Here is a 24,401-nt window from a genome sequence, read left to right as displayed (position 1 = left end):
GACATTCAGTAAGAAAATATTACACCTGATAAATGAATTTTGCTTCCACAAGGGTGCATCTCAATTTAAAGTATAGCCAGCTGAGTAATAGCTATACATTCAGTGGAGAAAAAAATCTTACCAGTGACTGCAGTAACGTTGACTCCAGCGCTTCTGACGCTCTCAAACACAGTGAAGAGAGTGAATGTGTATTGAGTCCCAGCAGTGAGCGGCGACACTGTGTGAGTGACTGATCCATTTCCATTTGAAGCGATGTTTATTTCGGTGCCATCAAAGTGGAGAATATAGCCGCTGATGCTGCTCACTGGATTCCACTGCAGAGTGATACTAGTCTCATCTTGTCCTGTTGATCTGAAGCCTTGTGCATTGAGAGGAACTGAGAAAAAAGGGAAAGAACTTAGATGAAGAAAAAATGATTACCACTGACTGTAAAGGTGTTACTGAGTTGTTCAGTTAAGCATTGTATATGAAAATTAATTCGTGTTCCTTTTGGCAGTTTGTATTGTCCCATTTTGCAACCCCTCATAAATGAAATCTAATGCTCACTAGCAGGAGTGTAACAGGTGAAAAAACTATTTCCATTAGGAGGAATGCTGTTCTGTTCTGTAACATTTCACTGACAATAATGTCACACTGAAAAGAATGAAGAGGTTGTCATTAGTGGATATTAAACTTTGGCCATTAAAAATTTCAAAGAGAGTTAAAAGGGCTCAGCAGTCATATGTGATGCTTCTTTTGAAACATCTTAAAATATGTCATGGTCTTGAAAATCTGTAGAGTGCACAAAACAGTGAAGCCAAACCTCTTACCAGTGACTGCAGTCATGTTGACTCCAGCACTCCTGACGCTCTCAAACACAGTGAAGAGAGTGAATGTGTATTGAGTCCCAGCAGTGAGCGATGACACTGTGTGAGTGACTGATCCATTTCCATTTGCAGTGATGTTTGTTTCGGTGCCATCAAACTGGAGAATATAGCTGCTGATGCTGCTCACTGGATTCCACTGCAGAGTGATTCTAGTCTCATCTTGCCCTGTTGATCTGAAGCCTTGTGGATTGAGAGGAACTGAGACAGAAAACAGCAATAGAATTTGAATAATAAAATATCTTACCGCTGACTGCAGTTACATGATTGAGTTCAGTCTGGCATTGTATATAAAAATGAATCTGTGATCCTGCTGGCAGTTTCAGTTGCTCCATTTTGCATCCCCTCATGAATGAAATTGAATGTTCACTAGCAGGAGTGCAACAGGTGATTTAAGAAATTCATGAAGAGGAATGTTGTTTTGTCTTGTAACATTTCATTGTAAATAATATCAAATTGTAAGAAATGAAGTGGTTGCCATTAGTGGATAAACTATGGACATTACAAATTTTAAAGAGAGAAAGTAATGCTCAGCACTCATATGTTATGCATCTTTTGAAACATCTTAAAATATGGCATGGTCTTGAAAATCTGTAGAGTGCACAAAACAGTGAAGCCAAACCTCTTACCAGTGACTGCAGTACTGATGACTCCACTGCTCCTGACGCTCTCAAACACAGTAAAGAGAGTGAATGTGTATTGAGTCCCAGCATTGAGCGATGACACTGTGTGAATGACTGATCCATTTCCATTTGCAGTGATGTTTGTTTCGGTGCCATCAAAGTGGAGAATATAGCTGCTGATGCTGCTCACTGGATTCCACTGCAGAGTGATACTAGTTTCATTTTGTCCTGTTGATCTGAAGTTTTCTGCATTAGGAGGAGCTGAAATAGAGATCAAAAAATCAGTCAAAGCCACTTCAAAGCATCTGACTAACTTGATTTGTCACGAGGAATGATGGGGGTACTTTGTCACAATTGATGCCCCTCCATCAAGGGACTGTGTAAATTTGATGCCAGGAGACACATCTAGGATTTTGGCTGTTGCGAAAATCTTTTGACATTATGCTTGTATATAGTAAAGTGGGACATTCAGTAAGAAAATATTACACCTGATAAATGAATTTTGCTTCCACAAGGGTGCATCTCAATTTAAAGTATAGCCAGCTGAGTAATAGCTATACATTCAGTGGAGAAAAAAATCTTACCAGTGACTGCAGTAACGTTGACTCCAGCGCTTCTGACGCTCTCAAACACAGTGAAGAGAGTGAATGTGTATTGAGTCCCAGCAGTGAGCGGCGACACTGTGTGAGTGACTGATCCATTTCCATTTGAAGCGATGTTTATTTCGGTGCCATCAAAGTGGAGAATATAGCCGCTGATGCTGCTCACTGGATTCCACTGCAGAGTGATACTAGTCTCATCTTGTCCTGTTGATCTGAAGCCTTGTGCATTGAGAGGAACTGAGAAAAAAGGGAAAGAACTTAGATGAAGAAAAAATTATTATCACTGACTGTAAGGGTGTTACTGAGTTGTTCAGTTAAGCATTGTATATAAAATTAATGAGTGTTCCTTTTGGCAGTTTGTATTGTCCCATTTTGCAACCCCTCATAAATGAAATCTAATGCTCACTAGCAGGAGTGTAACAGGTGAAAAAACTATTTCCATTAGGAGGAATGCTGTTCTGTTCTGTAACATTTCACTGACAATAATGTCACACTGAAAAGAATGGAGAGGTTGTCATTAGTGGATATTAAACTTTGGCCATTAAAAATTTCAAAGAGAGTTAAAAGGGCTCAGCAGTCATATGTGATGCTTCTTTTGAAACATCTTAAAATATGTCATGGTCTTGAAAATCTGTAGAGTGCACAAAACAGTGAAGCCAAACCTCTTACCAGTGACTGCAGTCATGTTGACTCCAGCACTCCTGACGCTCTCAAACACAGTGAAGAGAGTGAATGTGTATTGAGTCCCAGCAGTGAGCGATGACACTGTGTGAGTGACTGATCCATTTCCATTTGCAGTGATGTTTGTTTCGGTGCCATCAAAGTGGAGAATATAGCTGCTGATGCTGCTCACTGGATTCCACTGCAGAGTGATACTAGTCTCATCTTGCCCTGTTGATCTGAAGCCTTGTGGATTGAGAGGAACTGAGACAGAAAACAGCAATAGAATTTGAATAATAAAATATCTTACCACTGACTGCAGTTACATGATTGAGTTCAGTCTGGCATTGTATATAAAAATGAATCTGTCATCCTGCTGGCAGTTTCAATTGCTCCATTTTGCATCCCCTCATGAATGAAATTGAATGTTCACTAGCAGGAGTGCAACAAGTGATTTAAGAAATTCATGAAGAAAAATGTAGTTTTGTCTTGTAACATTTCATTGTAAATAATATCAAATTGTAAGAAATGATGTGGTTGCCATTAGTGGATAAACTATGGACATTACAAATTTTAAAGAGAGAAAGTAATGCTCAGCACTCATATGTTATGCGTCTTTTGAAACATCTTAAAATATGGCATGGTCTTGAAAATCTGTAGAGTGCACAAAACAGTGAAGCCAAACCTCTTACCAGTGACTGCAGTACTGATGACTCCACTGCTCCTGACGCTCTCAAACACAGTGAAGAGAGTGAATGTGTATTGAGTCCCAGCAGTGAGAAATAACACTGTGTGAATGACTGATCCATTTCCATTTGCAGTGATGTTTGTTTCGGTGCCATCAAAGTGGAGAATATAGCTGCTGATGCTGCTCACTGGATTCCACTGCAGAGTGATACTAGTTTCATTTTGTCCTGTTGATCTGAAGTTTTCTGCATTAGGAGGAGCTGAAATAGAGATCAGAAAATCAGTTACAGCCACTTCAAAGCATCTGACTAACTTGATTTGTCACGAGGAATGATGGGAGTACTTTGTCACAATTGATGCCCCTCCATCAAGGGACTGTGTAAATTTGATGCCAGGAGACACATCTAGGATTTTGGCTGTTGCGAAAATCTTTTGACATTATGCTTGTATATAGTAAAGTGGGACATTCAGTAAGAAAATATTACACCTGATAAATGAATTTTGCTTCCACAAGGGTGCATCTCAATTTAAAGTATAGCCAGCTGAGTAATAGCTATACATTCAGTGGAGAAAAAAATCTTACCAGTGACTGCAGTAACGTTGACTCCAGCGCTTCTGACGCTCTCAAACACAGTGAAGAGAGTGAATGTGTATTGAGTCCCAGCAGTGAGCGGCAACACTGTGTGAGTGACTGATCCATTTCCATTTGAAGCGATGTTTATTTCGGTGCCATCAAAGTGGAGAATATAGCCGCTGATGCTGCTCACTGGATTCCACTGCAGAGTGATACTAGTCTCATCTTGTCCTGTTGATCTGAAGCCTTGTGCATTGAGAGGAACTGAGAAAAAAGGGAAAGAACTTAGATGAAGAAAAAATGATTACCACTGACTGTAAAGGTGTTACTGAGTTGTTCAGTTAAGCATTGTATATGAAAATTAATTCGTGTTCCTTTTGGCAGTTTGTATTGTCCCATTTTGCAACCCCTCATAAATGAAATCTAATGCTCACTAGCAGGAGTGTAACAGGTGAAAAAACTATTTCCATTAGGAGGAATGCTGTTCTGTTCTGTAACATTTCACTGACAATAATGTCACACTGAAAAGAATGAAGAGGTTGTCATTAGTGGATATTAAACTTTGGCCATTAAAAATTTCAAAGAGAGTTAAAAGGGCTCAGCAATCATATGTGATGCTTTTTTTGAAACATCTTAAAATATGTCATGGTCTTGAAAATCTGTAGAGTGCACAAAACAGTGAAGCCAAACCTCTTACCAGTGACTGCAGTCATGTTGACTCCAGCACTCCTGACGCTCTCAAACACAGTGAAGAGAGTGAATGTGTATTGAGTCCCAGCAGTGAGCGATGACACTGTGTGAGTGACTGATCCATTTCCATTTGCAGTGATGTTTGTTTCGGTGCCATCAAAGTGGAGAATATAGCTGCTGATGCTGCTCACTGGATTCCACTGCAGAGTGATACTAGTCTCATCTTGCCCTGTTGATCTGAAGCCTTGTGGATTGAGAGGAACTGAGACAGAAAACAGCAATAGAATTTGAATAATAAAATATCTTACCACTGACTGCAGTTACATGATTGAGTTCAGTCTGGCATTGTATATAAAAATGAATCTGTCATCCTGCTGGCAGTTTCAATTGCTCCATTTTGCATCCCCTCATGAATGAAATTGAATGTTCACTAGCAGGAGTGCAACAGGTGATTTAAGAAATTCATGAAGAGGAATGTTGTTTTGTCTTGTAACATTTCATTGTAAATAAAATCAAATTGTAAGAAATGAAGTGGTTGCCATTAGTGGATAAACTATGGACATTACAAATTTTAAAGAGAGAAAGTAATGCTCAGCACTCATATGTTATGCGTCTTTTGAAACATCTTAAAATATGGCATGGTCTTGAAAATCTGTAGAGTGCACAAAACAGTGAAGCCAAACCTCTTACCAGTGACTGCAGTACTGATGACTCCACTGCTCCTGACGCTCTCAAACACAGTGAAGAGAGTGAATGTGTATTGAGTCCCAGCAGTGAGAGATGACAGTGTGTGAGTGACTGATCCATTTCCATTTGCAGTGATGTTTGTTTCGGTGCCATTAAACTGGAGTGTATAGCTGCTGATGCTGCTCACTGGATTCCACTGCAGAGTGATACTAGTTTCATTTTGTCCTGTTGATCTGAAGTTTTCTGCATTAGGAGGAGCTGAAATAGAGATCAGAAAATCAGTCACAGCCACTTCAAAGCATCTGACTAACTTGATTTGTCACGAGGAATAATGGGAGTACTTTGTCACAATTGTTTCCCCTCCATCAAGGGACTGTGTAAATTTGATGCCAGGAGACACATCTAGGATTTTGGCTGTTGCGAAAATCTTTTGACATTATGCTTGTATATAGTGAAGTGGGACATTCAGTAAGAAAATATTACACCTGATAAATGAATTTTGCTTCCACAAGGGTGCATCTCAATTTAAAGTATAGCCAGCTGAGTAATAGCTATACATTCAGTGGAGAAAAAAATCTTACCAGTGACTGCAGTAACGTTGACTCCAGCGCTTCTGACGCTCTCAAACACAGTGAAGAGAGTGAATGTGTATTGAGTCCCAGCAGTGAGCGGCGACACTGTGTGAGTGACTGATCCATTTCCATTTGAAGCGATGTTTCTTTCGGTGCCATCAAAGTGGAGAATATAGCCGCTGATGCTGCTCACTGGATTCCACTGCAGACTGATACTAGTCTCATCTTGTCCTGTTGATCTGAAGCCTTGTGCATTGAGAGGAACTGAGAAAAAAGGGGGAGAACTTAGATGAAGAAAAAATGATTACCACTGACTGTAAAGGTGTTACTGAGTTGTTCAGTTAAGCATTGTATATGAAAATTAATTAGTGTTCCTTTTGGCAGTTTGTATTGTCCCATTTTGCAACCCCTCATAAATGAAATCTAATGCTCACTAGCAGGAGTGTAACAGGTGAAAAAACTATTTCCATTAGGAGGAATGCTGTTCTGTTTTGTAACATTTCACTGACAATAATATCACACTGAAAAGAATGAAGAGGTTGTCATTAGTGGATATTAAACTGTGGCCATTAAAAATTTCAAAGAGAGTTAAAAGGGCTCAGCAATCATATGTGATGCTTCTTTTGAAACATCTTAAAATATGTCATGGTCTTCAAAATCTGTAGAGTGCACAAAACAGTAAAGCCAAACCTCTTACCAGTGACTGCAGTCATGTTGACTCCAGCACTCCTGACGCTCTCAAACACAGTGAAGAGAGTGAATGTGTATTGAGTCCCAGCAGTGAGCGATGACACTGTGTGAGTGACTGATCCATTTCCATTTGCAGTGATGTTTGTTTCGGTGCCATCAAAGTGGAGAATATAGCTGCTGATGCTGCTCACTGGATTCCACTGCAGAGTGATACTAGTCTCATCTTGCCCTGTTGATCTGAAGCCTTGTGGATTGAGAGGAACTGAGACAGAAAACAGCAATAGAATTTGAATAATAAAATATCTTACCACTGACTGCAGTTACATGATTGAGTTCAGTCTGGCATTGTATATAAAAATGAATCTGTGATCCTGCTGGCAGTTTCAATTGCTCCATTTTGCATCCCCTCATGAATGAAATTGAATGTTCACTAGCAGGAGTGCAACAGGTGATTTAAGAAATTCATGAAGAGGAATGTTGTTTTGTCTTGTAACATTTCATTGTAAATAATATCAAATTGTAAGAAATGAAGTGGTTGCCATTAGTGGATAAACTATGGACATTACAAATTTTAAAGAGAGAAAGTAATGCTCAGCACTCATATGTTATGCGTCTTTTGAAACATCTTAAAATATGGCATGGTCTTGAAAATCTGTAGAGTGCACAAAACAGTGAAGCCAAACCTCTTACCAGTGACTGCAGTACTGATGACTCCACTGCTCCTGACGCTCTCAAACACAGTGAAGAGAGTGAATGTGTATTGAGTCCCAGCAGTGAGAAATAACACTGTGTGAATGACTGATCCATTTCCATTTGCAGTGATGTTTGTTTTGGTGCCATCAAAGTGGAGAATATAGCTGCTGATGCTGCTCACTGGATTCCACTGCAGAGTGATACTAGTTTCATTTTGTCCTGTTGATCTGAAGTTTTCTGCATTAGGAGGAGCTGAAATAGAGATCAGAAAATCAGTCACAGCCACTTCAAAGCATCTGACTAACTTGATTTGTCACGAGGAATAATGGGAGTACTTTGTCACAATTGTTGCCCCTCCATCAAGGGACTGTGTAAATTTGATGCCAGGAGACACATCTAGGATTTTGGCTGTTGCGAAAATCTTTTGACATTATGCTTGTATATAGTGAAGTGGGACATTCAGTAAGAAAATATTACACCTGATAAATGAATTTTGCTTCCACAAGGGTGCATCTCAATTTAAAGTATAGCCAGCTGAGTAATAGCTATACATTCAGTGGAGAAAAAAATCTTACCAGTGACTGCAGTAACGTTGACTCCAGCGCTTCTGACGCTCTCAAACACAGTGAAGAGAGTGAATGTGTATTGAGTCCCAGCAGTGAGCGGCGACACTGTGTGAGTGACTGATCCATTTCCATTTGAAGCGATGTTTCTTTCGGTGCCATCAAAGTGGAGAATATAGCCGCTGATGCTGCTCACTGGATTCCACTGCAGACTGATACTAGTCTCATCTTGCCCTGTTGATCTGAAGCCTTGTGCACTGAGAGGAACTGAGACAGAAAAAAGTAAAGAAATAAGATGAATAAAAAAAGTATTACCATTTACTGCGATTATATGACTGAGCCTTTCAGTCTAGCATTGTTTGTAAAATCAATGAGTGTTCTTGTTGGCAGTTTGGATTGCTCCATTTTGGATGTCCTCATGACTGAAATCTAATCTTCATTGGCAGGATTGCAACAGGTAAAAAAAAACTATTTTTCATGAGGAGGAATGTTGTTCTGTTTTGTAACATTTAATTTTCAATAATAGAACGCTGTATGGACTGTAGGGGTTGTCCTCAGTGGATTTTAAACTTTTTGCCATAAAAAAAATTACAGAGAGAACATAATTCTCAGTAATCATATGTTATGTTTCTTTTGGAAAATCTTAGCACAATTTATGGCCTGAGAAGTCACTCCAGTACACAAAAAAATGAAGCCAAACCTCTTACCAGTGACTGCAGTAATGGTGACTCCACTGCTTCTGACGCTCTCAAACACGGTGAAGAGAGTGAATGTGTATTGAGTCCCAGCAGTGAGAGATGACACTGTGTGAGTGACTGATCCATTTCCATTTGAAGCGATGTTTCTTTCAGTGCCATCAAACTGGAGAATATAGCTGCTGATGCTGCTCACTGGATTCCACTGCAGAGTGATACTAGTCTCATTTTGTTCTGTTGATCTGAAGCCATGTGCATTGACATGAACTGAAAACAAAAGGAAAGAATTTAGAGGAAGAAAAAAATATTACCACTGACTGTAGAGGTGTTACTGAGTTGTTCAGTTAAGCACTGTCTATGAAAATTAATTAGTGTTCCTGTTGGAAGCTTGTATTGCCCCATTTTGCAACCCCTCATAAATGAAGTCTAATGCTCACTAGTTGGAGTGTAACAGGTGAAAAAAATATTTCCATTAGAATGATGTTCTGTTTTGTAACATTTCACTGACAATAATGTCACATTGAAAAGAATGAAGAGGTTGTCATTAGTGGATATTAAACTTTGGCCATTAAGGATTCAAGGATTCAAGGATTCAAGGATTCAAGGAACTTTATTGTCATACCAGTTCACACTTACATGCTAGTGGTACGAAATTAGCACTCAGGTCCCGGTATAAGCCAAAAACCCCCCCCCAAAAAAAGACCAGAAAAGAAGTGTAAATATAAGTGTAAATATAAATAGAATGGACCAAGCCACAGAACCTGATGCCCGGGACTGGGATTCATGGAACTGTTGGACTTGGTCAGTGCAGAATTAGCTTAGTGCTAGACACGCATGTTAGTAATCTTCGGTGAAATTGTAGAAACCGAACTGTCTCTGATGACCATCAGTTCGGTTGAGCTGTACCTTACACGCGAGTTTAGCACTAAACTAGTGCTAAAAGCGGCCTCAAAGGTCGGTAAAAAAGACTTAATCCCGGGAGCTCGAGAAGCCGCTGCACCACTGCGCGCCGCGGGCTCAGCAATCATATGTGATGCTTCTTTTGAAACAACTTAAAATATGTCATGGTCTTCAAAATCTGTAGAGTGCACAAAACAGTGAAGCCAAACCTCTTACCAGTGACTGCAGTCATGTTGACTCCAGCGCTCCTGACACTCTCAAACACAGTGAAGAGAGTGAATGTGTATTGAGTCCCAGCAGTGAGCGATGACACTGTGTGAGTGACTGATCCATTTCCATATGCAGTGATGTTTGTTTCGGTGCCATCAAACTGGAGAATATAGCTGCTGATGCTGCTCACTGGATTCCACTGCAGAGTGATACTAGACTCACTTTGTCCTGCTGATCTGAAGCCTTGTGCATTGAGAGGAGCTGAGACAGAAGAAAAGCAACAGAATTTATGAGCCGCAAGGCAGTATATGAAAAATAATCATTGTTCCTACATTCAGATTCAATTGCTGCATTTTGCTTCCCTCATGAAAAAACCTAATGCTCATCAGCAGGGACACAACAGGTTAAAAAGTATTGGTTTCATTTGGAAGAATGCTGTGTTTTGTTTTGTTTTTTTTCAGCTTTGGCAGCTGTTATGATAAATAAGATGTTAACGTGTTGACGCTCTGCGTGTAGCATTTAGTTAGAAAAAATTAGGGTAAACTATAACATGTTATGTTTCCTTTGGATCATCTTAACATATATTATGGCTTGCAAATTCTGTACAGCGCAATAAAAATGAAGCCAAACCTCTTACCAGTGACTGCAGTAATGTTGACTCCACTGCTCCTGACGCTCTCAAACACAGTAAAGAGAGTGAATGTGTATTGAGTCCCAGCAGTGAGCGATGACACTGTGTGAGTGACTGATCCACTTCCATTTCCATTTCCAGTGATGTTTGTTTCTGTGCCATCAAACTGGAGTATATAGCTGCTGATGTTGCTCACTGAATTCCACTGCAGAGTGATACTAGTCTCATTTTGGCCTCTTGATCTGAAGTCTTGTGCATCAAGAGGCACTGAGACAGAAAAAAGCAAAGAAATTAGATGAAAAATCTTACCACTGACTGCCATAATAGTCAACTTAAGTTAAGCAACTTAAAATATGTCATGGTCTTAAAAATCTGCAATGCATAAAACAGTGAAGCCAAACATTTTACCAGTGACTGCAATAATGTTGACTCCAGCGCTCCTGACACTCTCAAACACAGTGAAGAGAGTGAATGTGTATTGAGTCCCAGCAGTGAGCGATGACACTGTGTGACTGGCTGATGCATTTCCATTTGCAGTGATGTTTGTTTCTGTGCCATCAAACTGGAGAATATAGCTGCTGATGCTGCTCACTGGATTCCACTGCAGAGTGATACTAGACTCATTCTGTCCTATTGATCTGAAGCCTTGAGCATTGAGAGGAGCTGAGAGAGACGAAACACGACAGAATTTTATGAGTTGAAAGGCAGTAAATGAAAAATAATCATTTTTTCTGTTGTCAGTTTCAATTTCTGCATTTTGCATCCCCGTATGAAAAAACCTAATGCTCACTACACTGGATACAACTGGTAAAACAAGTCATTTCCTTGGGAAGAATGATGTTTTTTCCTCTTATTTTGTTTTGCTTTTTAACATATAGTGATAAGGAAAACACTTTGATAACAGCAAGTGTAAGCATTGGATTTGTTCCTTCTCGCTGTGTCGATATATTAATCCTTTTTCAATTAAATATACATAGTGGATCATGGCATCCAGTGAGGGGAAGTACATGTTAGGTCTCTACTGCTCATCTTAATGTAAATTGTGGCCTGCAAGGTCACTACAGTGCAATAAAAAAGTGGAGCTAAACCTCTTACCAGTGACTGCAGTAATGTTTACTCCACTGCTCCTGAAGCTCCCAAACACAGTGAAGAGAGTGAATGTGTATTGAGTCCCAGCAGTGAGCGGCGACACTGTGTGAGTGACTGATCCATTTCCATTTGAAGCGATGTTTATTTCGGTGCCATCAAAGTGGAGAATATAGCCGCTGATGCTGCTCATTGAATTCCACTGCAGAGTGATACTAGTCTCATCTTGTCCTGTTGATCTGAAGCCTTGTGCATTGAGAGGAACTGAGAAAAAAGGGAAAGAACTTAGATGAAGAAAAAATTATTACCACTGACTGTAAAGGTGTTACTGAGTTGTTCAGTTAAGCATTGTATATGAAAATTAATTCATGTTCCTTTTGGCAGTTTGTATTGTCCCATCTTGCAACCCCTCATAAATGAAATCTAATGCTCACTAGCAGGAGTGTAACAGGTGAAAAAACTATTTCCATTAGGAGGAATGCTGTTCTGTTTTGTAACATTTCACTGACAATAATATCACACTGAAAAGAATGAAGAGGTTGTCATTAGTGGATATTAAACTGTGGCCATTAAAAATTTCAAAGAGAGTTAAAAGGGCTCAGCAATCATATGTGATGCTTCTTTTGAAACATCTTAAAATATGTCATGGTCTTCAAAATCTGTAGAGTGCACAAAACAGTGAAGCCAAACCTCTTACCAGTGACTGCAGTCATGTTGACTCCAGCGCTCCTGACACTCTCAAACACAGTGAAGAGAGTGAATGTGTATTGAGTCCCAGCAGTGAGAAATAACACTGTGTGAATGACTGATCCATTTCCATTTGCAGTGATGTTTGTTTCGGTGCCATCAAAGTGGAGAATATAGCTGCTGATGCTGCTCACTGGATTCCACTGCAGAGTGATACTAGTTTCATTTTGTCCTGTTGATCTGAAGTTTTCTGCATTAGGAGGAGCTGAAATAGAGATCAGAAAATCAATCAAAGCCACTTCAAAGCATCTGACTAACTTGATTTGTCACGAGGAATGATGGTAGTACTTTGTCACAATTGATGCCCCTCCATCAAGGGACTGTGTAAATTTGATGCCAGGAGACGCATCTAGGATTTTGGCTGTTGCGAAAATCTTTTGACATTATGCTTGTATATAGTAAAGTGGGACATTCAGTAAGAAAATATTACACCTGATAAATGAATTTTGCTTTTACAAGGGTGCATCTCAATTTAAAGTATAGCCAGCTGAGTAATATCTATACATTCAGTGGAGAAAAAAATCTTACCAGTGACTGCAGTAATGTTGACTCCAGTGCTTCTGATGTTCTCAAACACAGTGAAGAGAGTGAATGTGTATTGAGTCCCAGCAGTGAGCGGCGACACTGTGTGAGTGACTGATCCATTTCCATTTGAAGTGATGTTTGTTTCGGTGCCATCAAACTGGAGAATATAGCTGCTGATGTTGCTCACTGGACTCCACTGCAGAGTGACACTAGTCTCATTTTGTCCTGCTGATCTGAAGCCAACTGTGTTCAGTGGCGCTGAGACAAAAAAGGTGTAGTAAAGGAATTTATCACTTCAGAGTTATGTTGACAAATAATCTGCAATCCTGATTTCAGTTTCATTCGCTCCATTATGCATCCCCTCCTGTATGAAACCTCATATTCGCTAGACTGGACAATACTCGTAACACAAATGGTTATGTTAGGAAGAATGATGCTGTTAATTCCACTTTTTTTATCCGTTTTTTTTTTTCACATATAGTGAAAAAGATAACACTCTGTAATCAGCAAGCATGAGCAGTAGATTTGATCCTTCTTGTTTTTCGATATATTCATTCTTTTTAACTTAAATATACATAGCGGATCATGCCATTGAGCGATAGAACATGTTATGTTTCTATTGCTCACTGAAATATAATTTGTGGCCTGCAACGTCACTACAATGCACAACACAGTGAAGCCAAACCTCTTACCAGTGACTGCAGTCATGTTGACTCCACTGCTTCTGACGCTCTCAAACACAGTGAAGAGAGTGAATGTGTATTGAGTCCCAGCAGTGAGAGATGACACTGTGTGAGTGGTTGATCCATTTCCATTTGCAGTGATGTTTGTTTCGGTGCCATTAAACTGGAGTGTATAGCTGCTGATGCTGCTCACTGGATTCCACTGCAGAGTGATACTAGTCTCATCTTGTCCTGTTGATCTGAAGTTTTCTGCATTAGGAGGAGCTGAAATAGAGATCAGAAAATCAGTCAAAGCCACGTCAAAGCATCTGACTAACTTGATTTGTCACAAGGAATGATGGGAGTAGTTTGTCACTATTGATGCTCCTCCATCAAGGGACTGTGTAAATTTGATGCCAGAAGACAAATCTGGGATTTTGGCTGTTGCGAAAATCTTTTGACATTATGCTTGTATATAGTAAAGTGGGACATTCAGTAAGAAAATATTACACCTGACTCCTGACACCTGTCTCATTTTGTCCTGTTGATCTGAAGCCAACTGTGTTCAGTAGAGCTGAGACAGAAAAACAGCATCGAGAGAAGCTATCAGTCAAGACCACATCAAATTGAGACACAACAAGAGACTAAAAACTAAAATTAAAATTAAAATTAAATGTCATTTCTCAGACATTGAGTTTTTGTCATTAGTGGCATTTTCAATTCTGAAATAAATTAATCCAAAAGATATCTTGCTTCAGCCTAAACCAGATTTAAGTGGGCCTTTCAATGAAGAGTTAATGGCACTAAATATCTTAACAGTTACTGCAGTAATGTTAACTCCACTGCTTCTGACATTCTCAAACACAGTGAACGGAGAGAAACTGTATCCAGTCTCAGCAGTGAGAGATTACACTGTGGACGCTGTGGAGAAACATTCAATGTTCACTCAAAGGAGTATAACATGTGAAAAAAACAAACAAACAAAAATCTTTTCCTCAGGGGGAACGTAGTTGTTCTGTTTTGTAACATTTAATGATAATTAATATCATCGTATATTGACAGCAGGGGGGTCCATCACTGGATTTGACATGATTTTGTAATTTACAAGTGTTTACAACTGTAAAATCATTATTTTGAGCTTTCTTCACACCTCTGTATACAGGTCATCTGTAGTGTAGCCACAGGAAAAGTGGTATGTGGAGGGTCACAGTGACTTACACTGATGCTCTGAGGTTACGGCTTCAGGTTCCCGGGTGGTATCGTAATACTCCCATTGTGTCCCTGGGTAATGTGAAAGGAAAATACACATTTTAGGCAGCTCAGACTTCCTGATTGATTTAGACTTGCTAATTGACTGAATCTCCAGTCGTCTGGCCCGGGCCCATCCTGTCGTCTGACCCTGGCCTTTAATCCTGTGGGTGTGAACATGAATACGTATCATGCCTTCGGAACCGCTCCCTACCTGATCACTGCCTCACAATACCTTGATCTCTGCCTTACAATACCTTCCCTCACCTTTTGTTCTCTGCCTATTTACATACCGTCTGTACTCACTGTATAAAGGTCTTCCCCTGACGTTGCTCTTGGTCAGCTCACCGTACCAGATACCCTCTGTGTCGGTCAGTTCACCAGTGTGCCGGTATACTTCAATAAACTCACACCATTACAGCAAACTCCTAGATTGGACTACAGTGATTTTTCTTCAACAGTAATCAGTCCCGCTTTCCCCCACCCCTGCGTATAGGTATAAATTATTGCACAGTTAAATGATTAAATCTGTAGTGTAGCCACAGGAAAAGTGGTATGTGGAGGGTCACAGTGACTTACACTGATAATTTGAGGTTACGTATTCCCCGGTGGCATAGTGATCCGACCATTGTGGCCCTGGGTAATCAGTCCCGCTTTCCAGCGTCCCTGCATATAGGTATAAATTATTGCACAGTTAAATGATTAAATCTGTAGTGTAGCCACAGGAAAAGTGGTATGTGGAGGGTCACAGTGACTTACACTGATAATCTGAAGTTACGACTTCATATTCCCCGGTGGCATAGTAATCCGACCATTGTGGCCCTGGGTAATCAGTCCCGCTTTCCAGCATCCCTGCGTATAGGTATAAATTATTGCACAGTTAAATGATTAAATCTGTAGTGTAGCCACAGGAAAAGTGGTATGTGGAGGGTCACAGTGACTTACACTGATAATCTGAAGTTACTGCTTCAGGTTCATAGGAATAGTGATACCGCCGTTGTGGCCCTGCGTACAGGTATGAATTATTGCACAGTTAAATGATTAAATAAACAGTTAAATGGTGTACAGAATGTCAAATGCCAAATAATACCTGCAGAAGTGCACTAAGAAGTTATAATGGACAGAGCTGCCATGGTGCTATGTTTCATATTGACAAAGAGGATGAATAACTGTGATACTGATGGGTGTTATCATAACACCCATCAGCATCAGTATCACAGTTATTGACAGCCATAATTCAATCTAAATGAACATATCAAACTGGATAATTTTAATACTGTCTGTAACTTACATGCAGGCTGAGGTAAGCTACTCACTGTTCTCAACTGTCCAGCATCCAATACAGACAGTAGGGTGTTTTTATTTTTTTTAATTTTAATTTAATTTTGTTTTAATTTTATTTTATGTTGATCATTTCTCCCCTGGGATAAGACCAATTGGATTTGTGAGTTATACTGTTGGAATGCCAGTCCCCTTTACAATAGGGTATAACTGTAAGGATGAGGCAACACAGATAAACAGGTGGGAAGCACAATATTTTATTCATTTTCTACTGGACCTTAACAGCGTGTGGAACTTCCATTTGCAACAATAACAGCTTCACACCTCCTCCTCATGCTGATCCACTGAAAACACACTGAATTGGATTTTGCCCCCCTCAAAAAGGGGGCTAGGGGACATGTTTAGCCATGTTGGTCATACCAATCGATTGACAATCCTTACAACTTATTTTTCATTGAAAAGGGGACTAATCAGGCTTTCTAACGGTATAAAAGACAACACCAATCGGTATTTTAAATGGGAGAAATGATCAACTGAAAAAATATTGCAAGGGATTTTGTCAAAAAAAATTGGGCGCTTCCCACACAATTATCGGTGTCACTCATTCAAGAAATGCAGGATCCTTACTAGTTGTACCTCACTGGAAAGAGGACAAATGAGGGTTTACAACGGTATAAGACACAACACTATTGGGTATAAATAAAGGGGAGAAATTATAGATTGAAAAAGCGGTGCAGAACTTTTTTTGCCTAGTGTATATACACACACACACACACACACACACACACACACACACACACACACACACACAGGTTAATAGCACTCACAGACATGCTACCCCACCTTTCTTGGTGATAAAGTCAGTAAGAGGTTGACATCTCTTCTTTTCTCTCTCCTCTCTCTCTCTTCTCTCATTCCTGTTCTGAAACCCAGATTTTATCTTCCTGGGCAACATTATGGTCACTCACTGTAATCTGGCACATCTCTTGATTGCAATTAATTAAACACACCTTCACTGACAGGTGCGCTAGTGGAGCCATCAAAGTGGAGAATATAGCTGCTGATGCTGCTCACTAGATTCCACTGCAGAGTGATACTATGGCTCTTTTCCATTAGTATCTACTCGGCTCGACTCTACTCGCCTCGACACGGTTTAGGTGGTTTTCCATTACAATTGAGTAGCACCTCGCCGCGGGTGGAGTCGCCGGCGCACCGTCCAGCTCCCTCTGGATTCTTTGGGCCGCCACCAAGCTCAGAAAAGTCTCCACGTCTTTATTTGACCGCGGTCGCGGTTTGCTTGCCATTTTCCGACTTTGACAACTTCACTGACGATCAATACGCACGGCCGCTGTTGCCGTCTTTTTTTTTTTTTAAATGTCGGGTTTTGTTTTCGTGCGGGAGTCGCTCTCGTCACTCCCTGTCCAATCAGTTGCCTGCACGGCGTTTACGTCACATTTTCAGCTCGACTCAGCTCGACTCAGCTCGCTTGGAACCCCGGCTGAGTAGGTGCTAAATGGGACCTGCTAGCAGGCACTACGACCTAATGGAAAAGCTCTTAAACCGAGTAGAGTCGAGCCGAGTCGAGCTGAGTAGGTACTAGTGGAAAAGGGGCACTAGACTCACCTTGTCCGATTGATCTGAGGCCTTCTGCGTTGGCGGGAACTAAAAAAAAGGACAACTTATCAGGCATACATTACTTAAAACCACAAGTATCATTATTTTCATCATTATCAGTTTTTTGATTAATGAACAAAATGATCATTTATCACCCTCTACCACTGATTCCAAACACACTGTCTCCTTTTTGTTAGAAAAACAAATCCAAGGTTTTACTTCAACTGGTCAATTCAATCTTTACATCCGATCTACATGACATAATCTCTGTTGTTCAAATTGACTGTTATGCTAGACCTAAGTAAGTGATAGCTGTTGCTTTGGCATTTCAACCAAATCATAGATTCCAAACAGGTTTGTGTTTGTAGTCCTACATGCTCAGCTTATACAATTCTTTACATATATTCGTGTTTTTTTATTTCTAGTTTTGACAGAGCTTTGTTCATGCTGACGTGTAATGATACAAATAGTGTGAATTGCATTTAAAGGTTGAGCTGTGGTCTAAATAAGGAAATGAGGATTCACTGATGAATGTATTGTCATGTGACTTAAAACATCCACTAGTCCATCACCATCTGTGACTTTCCACAGAGCCGTATTTGTTGAGAGAGAATGTGGATGGAAACATAAGATGTTATTACTGGCTGTGTGACAGATGAAAGGGAGACTGAGGGAGCAGTCGTCGTCTGACCATCGTCCTGAGTCACTGAATGAGGAGGAGACACAGAGCTCAGCAGAGCTGGCGAAATCCGGCTGCCCGGTGCTCCAGTGTCGAAAGAGTGAAGTGCTGCCATCAGACCACAGATTTTCCCGGTGAAGACCAATCCACACAAAGTCCGAACCTGCCAAGTTCTCGATGAGGTCATTTTCTGTCTGGTTTCTCACACTAAGGGAGAGACACAGAACACACACAATTGAGGGTTGAGTCTATCTGGAGATGTAAAGTGTCACCACGCACAAAAATCCATGGTACACCATATTATTGACATAGAGCCTTGTCTGGTTATGTAAGCCAAGCACATTTTCATCTTAGCTGACCCTCTTATTTCAGAGTGACTTAAAAAATGTGCAGCAGTAGATTATGCTGATCATTTCCACCATTGTCAATATTACCACATAGAGAAATGCAAGGACCAGAGCCACCATGGCCTGAAACTATTCCTGTGACCATTAAAGCCACATCACTGCTAAGTGATGTTTTGATGGTGATGATAACTGTACCTTTATGTAAATTACCTTAACCTAACCCAGTCATTGTTTTGTATTTAAAAGAAGAAAAGAAAAAAGCAACAGCTGTAGTACATTCTGAAGTTCGTCACTTCTCAAAGGTTTGATCAGAGCGTACCTGGCCAGGTCTACATAATTCTCCCTGCAGAATCTCTGGGCTTCAGTCCAGTTCTTTTGGCTGTTGGGCTTAACAAAGGTTGCGCTCCCATTCACTGTACCTGGAAACATAGTGTGTGAATTATAAGCAAAAATTATACTGTCGTAACAGTAGGTATAACTCATTTTGCTACAAAGTCTACACACATAAACCAAAGTAAGACCATAGAAATTCAATAGGTAGACTGCAGCAGCTGCGTCAGCTGTACACATTCAACAGATGTCGTGGCAGAAGAGTTTGTCTGAATAACCTTTATGAAACTTCCATCGTGGCAAAGCAGTTACCTGGCTGTTTGGAGGATTTCTCTGGCACGATGTTTAGCTTGCAGCAACAATGAAGGGGCAAGGAAAAGGTAATGCAGAAAATGTATTAAAATCATCTCTGTGTTGCTAAGGTTATTTAAACATTTTGTTGGAGGGTTGTGCTTCAACAATATGATTCTCAATGGAGTGCTTAACTCAAAATCCAATGGACACATTCAAAAAAATATTTTCAAGAACAAAATATTCACATTTGACCTGTATATTTGGCTCAAATCACACATATAAATCACACAAAACGCTTGCACTTTTCGGCATAGTGCCTTCATTAGTGTTTGTGAAACATCTGAAATGTTAGTATTTTGTCCTCCTTGACTTGAAAATTTGAGATGCACTACCTTTTCACGTTATTTAAAAATTACTGGAAGCTAATTCATAGTAGTTAATATTAGCTAATTAGATGTGAGCTAAGTTATTCCTAATTAGCTGCACTGTTCTACACAAAGTTATATAATAATGTTCTGGCAAAGCCACCAACAACCTACTGGGTAAGATTTGACTTCTCCCAAAACCAAAGTTTTGTATTTTTTTTTTTTTTTTTTTTTTTTTTTAATTTGAATCATAATCAAGAATCACATTATTTTCACAGTCCTTTTATTCATTTTCTGATGAAAACAGAACATGTTTCCATTAGTTCCGGTGACATCAGTCAAACGTGTACAGCTGTTGCCTTGGTAAGGTGAACTACCCGGAAATACTCTGATATGCCGTGAACCAAAGGCCTATGCCGCTTCTACTCACTGAATTTCTATGAGTAAGACAGAATAGTGATACAGAGGAGAAACCGGGTAAAATGGTATTTGATACAGGGATCTGCCCTCTTTCAGTGTGATTACTGCAAAACTCGGGGCAGACGGATCAAAAGGGACTCATGATCCTCAGTTGCTTTGACTGGAAAGAGCTTGGGTGCCCAGCAGCCCAAACCATTAAAGTTGGATGAAGGGACAGTCTTACTCAAAAGACACACAACGTATTTCTCGTATTCTCTGTAGCTGGCCTTTAAAAATGAACTCACCATTGTAGCACACAAAGTGACGTATGGCACTGCACTCATTGTCGCCCCATGTGCCAAAGTATGGAGACCCAGTGAAAAGCTCCACACAGAACTGCTGTCCTCCAAGGTTGTCGGGCTGAGAAATATACTCCATGTTATGCCAGTTTCTAAAATCGGCCTCCCCTTCTCCATAGAAGTGGCTGTCATTCAGGGACCATCTCCAGCTGTTTACCAAGTCACCATGAAGACCTATCCAGGCCTTGTCTGTACAACAGCATATCCATAAAGAAATGCAATTGAAAAATCTGCTGAAAAATGCTTCCATCTATTGAAAAAAATATTTGACTGAACACTCTCCAATCAATCAATCAATCAATCAGTTCTCTTTTATTATACACCCCCTTCATTTAATACATACAGTTGGATTTGGCTGATTGTTTGGTTGGCTGATTGATGTCGGAGTTTCCCCACTGGCTGTTGTTCTTTCAAAATGAATCGGCACAAACAGTTTTCTATTATGTCCTCATGGGGCGTTCACTGCGGTTCCACTCATTGACTACAGCTCATTCCAAATTTATCGCAACCTAAGAATGCCATTTTGCTGCTCTGGGATACTACATAAGACTAAAGACTTGTGAATTCATTGACTAGACTATTTTGTCTATCTCTCCAAAATAAGAGAAGTGCTAAATTAGTACGTTATACATTTACCAGACATCTAAGTTAATGTTACACAACTGTGCTGGGACATGTCAGAGACCAGCATAACATCCAGGCCTTATTGAGGTTATATTCATGGCCATCAACATCTGTGAGGATGCTGAGGTCTGGACCTCAGTAATTGTTTCATTCGTTTCATTATTTCATTTTTTTTTACTCAAACATAGCTTAACCATATCATGTGATTTTCTACTTCAGCAAACTTTAACTACACAACAGAAAATTGCAGATGAACATTAACTATCCAGGAATTTGGCACAGAAAAGTTTACATGATGCACATTTTGGAGATGAACATGGCAGCAGTAAGCATGAAGTCCTAATCTCAGCCAATCAGTAACAAATATATTGCCTTGTTTTGTGCTGCAATTGTAGCTTCCATTTAGGACAATCAGTCATTTTTAATGCTGGAAGGCTGATAGCCTACAGGTGCTGACCTGTATCATGCCTCCAAGGATCAGAAAAATACATAAAGCAAGCAAATGCTGTGATGTTGTGCCCTAAGGCCAGTCAATGCACTTTTAAAAATGTAAAACTGGAGCAATGAGCTGATCCAAGTATAGTAAATGTGGATGTAGAACTTGCCTGTGTAGATTGCTGCGGTGCTGCTAACTGCGCTGAGGTCTGCAGTGTTTTCTATGGTGGCCAGGTCTGTGTAGGCGTATCTGCAGAAACTCTGAGCCTGGGTCCAGCTCAGCTGAGTGTTCACAAAGTGATACTGACGAGACTGAGCGAAGGCAACTTTGACCAGTGTTCCTACAACAAAGCATATTCATTTCAGGAAAATAAAAAGTGTTCTAAATCAGTGTAACAGCCCCGAAGCAGATTCTGGAATGGTGTTCTGAGAAGTCCAGTCGTGATGCATTTTCTGACAGCAAAACTCAAGTTTTCCACGTTGCAATTACGGAGTGTTGAAAAGATAGATAGATAGATAGATAGATAGATAGATAGATATTTTATTCATCAAGAGGGAAATTCACATCTTTCAGCAAAATCCACAAATTCAAAATACAAAATAAAAGACATCAGAAAAAAAGACACTTTAAGAGGCCAGCAGTAAGTACTACACACTTTAAAAGTCCTGCAGTACGTACTACTAATAAATAAATAAGTGGTTAATTAAATAATGTCCAAGTGTGCAAGGTGTGCACTGTGTATTGCAAAAGTTATCTCCCCATGGGTGGAGTTAAAAAGCCTCAGTCTGTCGGTGGAGCAGGACAGTGACAGATTGGCAGGAGCCTGCTCAGCGCCCGTTGCTCTGCCATGGATGTGGCTCTCCAGTTGTCTGCCCACAACAGAGCCCACTTTCCTCACCAGTTTGTCCAGTCGTGAGGCGTCCCTCTTCTTGATGCTGCCTCCCCAGCACACCACCACATAGAAGAGGACGGTCTCTACAACAGTCTGATAGAACATCAGCAGCAGTTTTTTGCAGATGTTGAAGGACGCCAGCCTTCTGAGGAAGTACAGTCGTTTTTGTCCTTTCCTGCACAGAGCATCTGTATTGGCCATCCAATCCAGTTTTTCATCCAGCTGCACTCCCAGGTATTTATAGGTCTGCACCACTTCCACACAGGCACCATTGATGCTTACGGACTCCGGGTGAGACCTGGTCCTTCTGAAGTCCACCACCAATTCCTTTGTCTTGGAGGTGTTAAGGTGGAGGTTGTTGGAAGTGCACCATGCAACAAAGTCCTGAATGAGTTTCCTGTACACCTCCTCCTGTTCACCACTAATACATCCCACGATGGCCGTGTTGTCCACGAACTTCTGCACGTGGCAGGACTCCGAGGTGTATTTCAAGTCCGATGTGTACAGGGTGAACAGGACTGGAGAGAGCACAGTCCCCTGCGGCGCTCCTGTGCTGCAGATCACAGTGTCTGACCTGCAGTCCCCCAGTCGCAACTACTGAGGTCTGCCTGTCAGGTAGTCCATGATCCATGTCACCAGGTGTGTGCCTACTCCCATATCAGACAGCTTGTCTCCGAGCAGCTAAGGTTGGATGTTACTGAAGGCACTGGAGAAATCCAGAAATGTAATTCTCACAGCACTGTTGCCCCTGTCCAGGTGAGAGAGGGATCGGTGTAGCATGTAGCGATGGGCATTTTCAGTGATTTCAATATTCGAGTACTCAAATTACATTATGAACGAATAATCGACTACTCGCGAATTATATATTTTACTGTAAAAAAAAAAAAAAAAAAAAAAAAAAAAAATTACTGGAGGTCTGTACTTAACCTCGGTTCCCCTAGTGTTTCCAGTCGGACACGAACATCCCAGACATGGTCTGTTGTTTACTAAAAATCAGCCTCTGGCTGTCAGAGAACATTATTACATCATAAACCATTTATGAGAATAAATGGCCAACACTGTAAACCAAGTGCGTTTCCAAATGCAGTTATTGAACAACCGCAACAGGTCTGTCAATCACGTTGTTGTAACATTCAGCTGCCAGACGTCACAGCGGTATGGACTTCTTCACACGTAACTGTCAATCAACAGCCTAAATCATAAACACAAAGTTCAAAGAAATCTAATCTTCTCCACTCTGGTATCATCACATCGCCTTGTGCTAACAAGGCAAGCAGTTAGCTTGTGCTAACGGGACTAGCAGAAGATGTGACGCAAGGCTGTCTGTTAGCCGTCTCAGCTGTTCTCTCCTTGTGCTTTAAGTGCATGTGGTTAAGCATCGAGCTGGAGAGTAGCACCCCGTCTCGAGCTGCAGCCGGTAATGTTCTTCATCCCGTCCCACACCTCCTTCATGCTGTTGTTCTGCATCTTCTGTTCCAACTTTCTCCTGTATTGCTCCTTTGCATCCCTGTGCTGGACTCTGAGTTCCCGCTGCACACGACTAAGCTCCTGCTGATCACCGTCTCTAAAGGCCTTCTTCTTCTGGTTCATGAGGACTTTAATGTGACTCGTTATCCAGGGCTTGTTATTAGCATAGCAGCGCACCGTTCTTAGAGGAACAACAACGTCCATACAGAAGTTAATGTAGTCAGGTGCAGTCAACAACCTCCTCTATGTTCCCATTGTGCGACCCCTGCAGTACATCCCAGTCAGTGGTTCCAAAATAGTCTCTCAGAGCATACTCTGCCTCAGGAGACCACTTCCTGAACGATCGTGTGGTTGTGGGTAGCCTCCTCACCTTTGGTTTATAGTGAGGCTGAAGCAGAATAAGATTGTGGTCAGTTTTCCCTGTGCAGGCAGCGGGGTGGCCCTGTATGCATCCTTTACATGTGCATACAGTAGGTCAATAGTCGTATTTCCCCTGGCGTTACAATCCACATACAGGAAAAGCAGGTAGTGTAGTGTCCAGAGTCACATTATTCAAGTCGCCAGAGATCAACACAAGCACCTCAGGATGCTGTGTTAAAAGTTTAGCAACAGCGGAGTGGATGACGTCACACGCTACGTGAGGTAGCGTGTGACGTCAGACCCATGTTTCAGAAGAGCACAACAAACTGCACTCCCTGTAGATCTT

The 24,401-nt window shown here is 40.8% G+C and overlaps 1 long non-coding RNA gene across 1 annotated transcript; it reads right to left on the bottom strand.

The window, feature by feature from the left end:
• Positions 1-18,257: 18,257 nt before the first annotated feature.
• On the bottom strand, positions 18,258-20,332 carry LOC115376934 (uncharacterized). The gene is made up of 3 exons (XR_003929873.1): positions 20,223-20,332; positions 18,849-18,948; positions 18,258-18,389 (listed from the first exon to the last, which is right to left on the bottom strand). It is a non-coding gene; the product is annotated as an uncharacterized LOC115376934 (long non-coding RNA).
• Between the last annotated feature and the right edge of the window lie 4,069 nt (positions 20,333-24,401).

This window comes from Myripristis murdjan, chromosome 18 (genome assembly GCF_902150065.1).
Source record: "Myripristis murdjan chromosome 18, fMyrMur1.1, whole genome shotgun sequence".
NCBI classification, from domain to species: Eukaryota; Metazoa; Chordata; class Actinopteri; order Holocentriformes; family Holocentridae; genus Myripristis; species Myripristis murdjan.
This window is presented reverse-complemented; position numbering and strand designations above follow the sequence as displayed.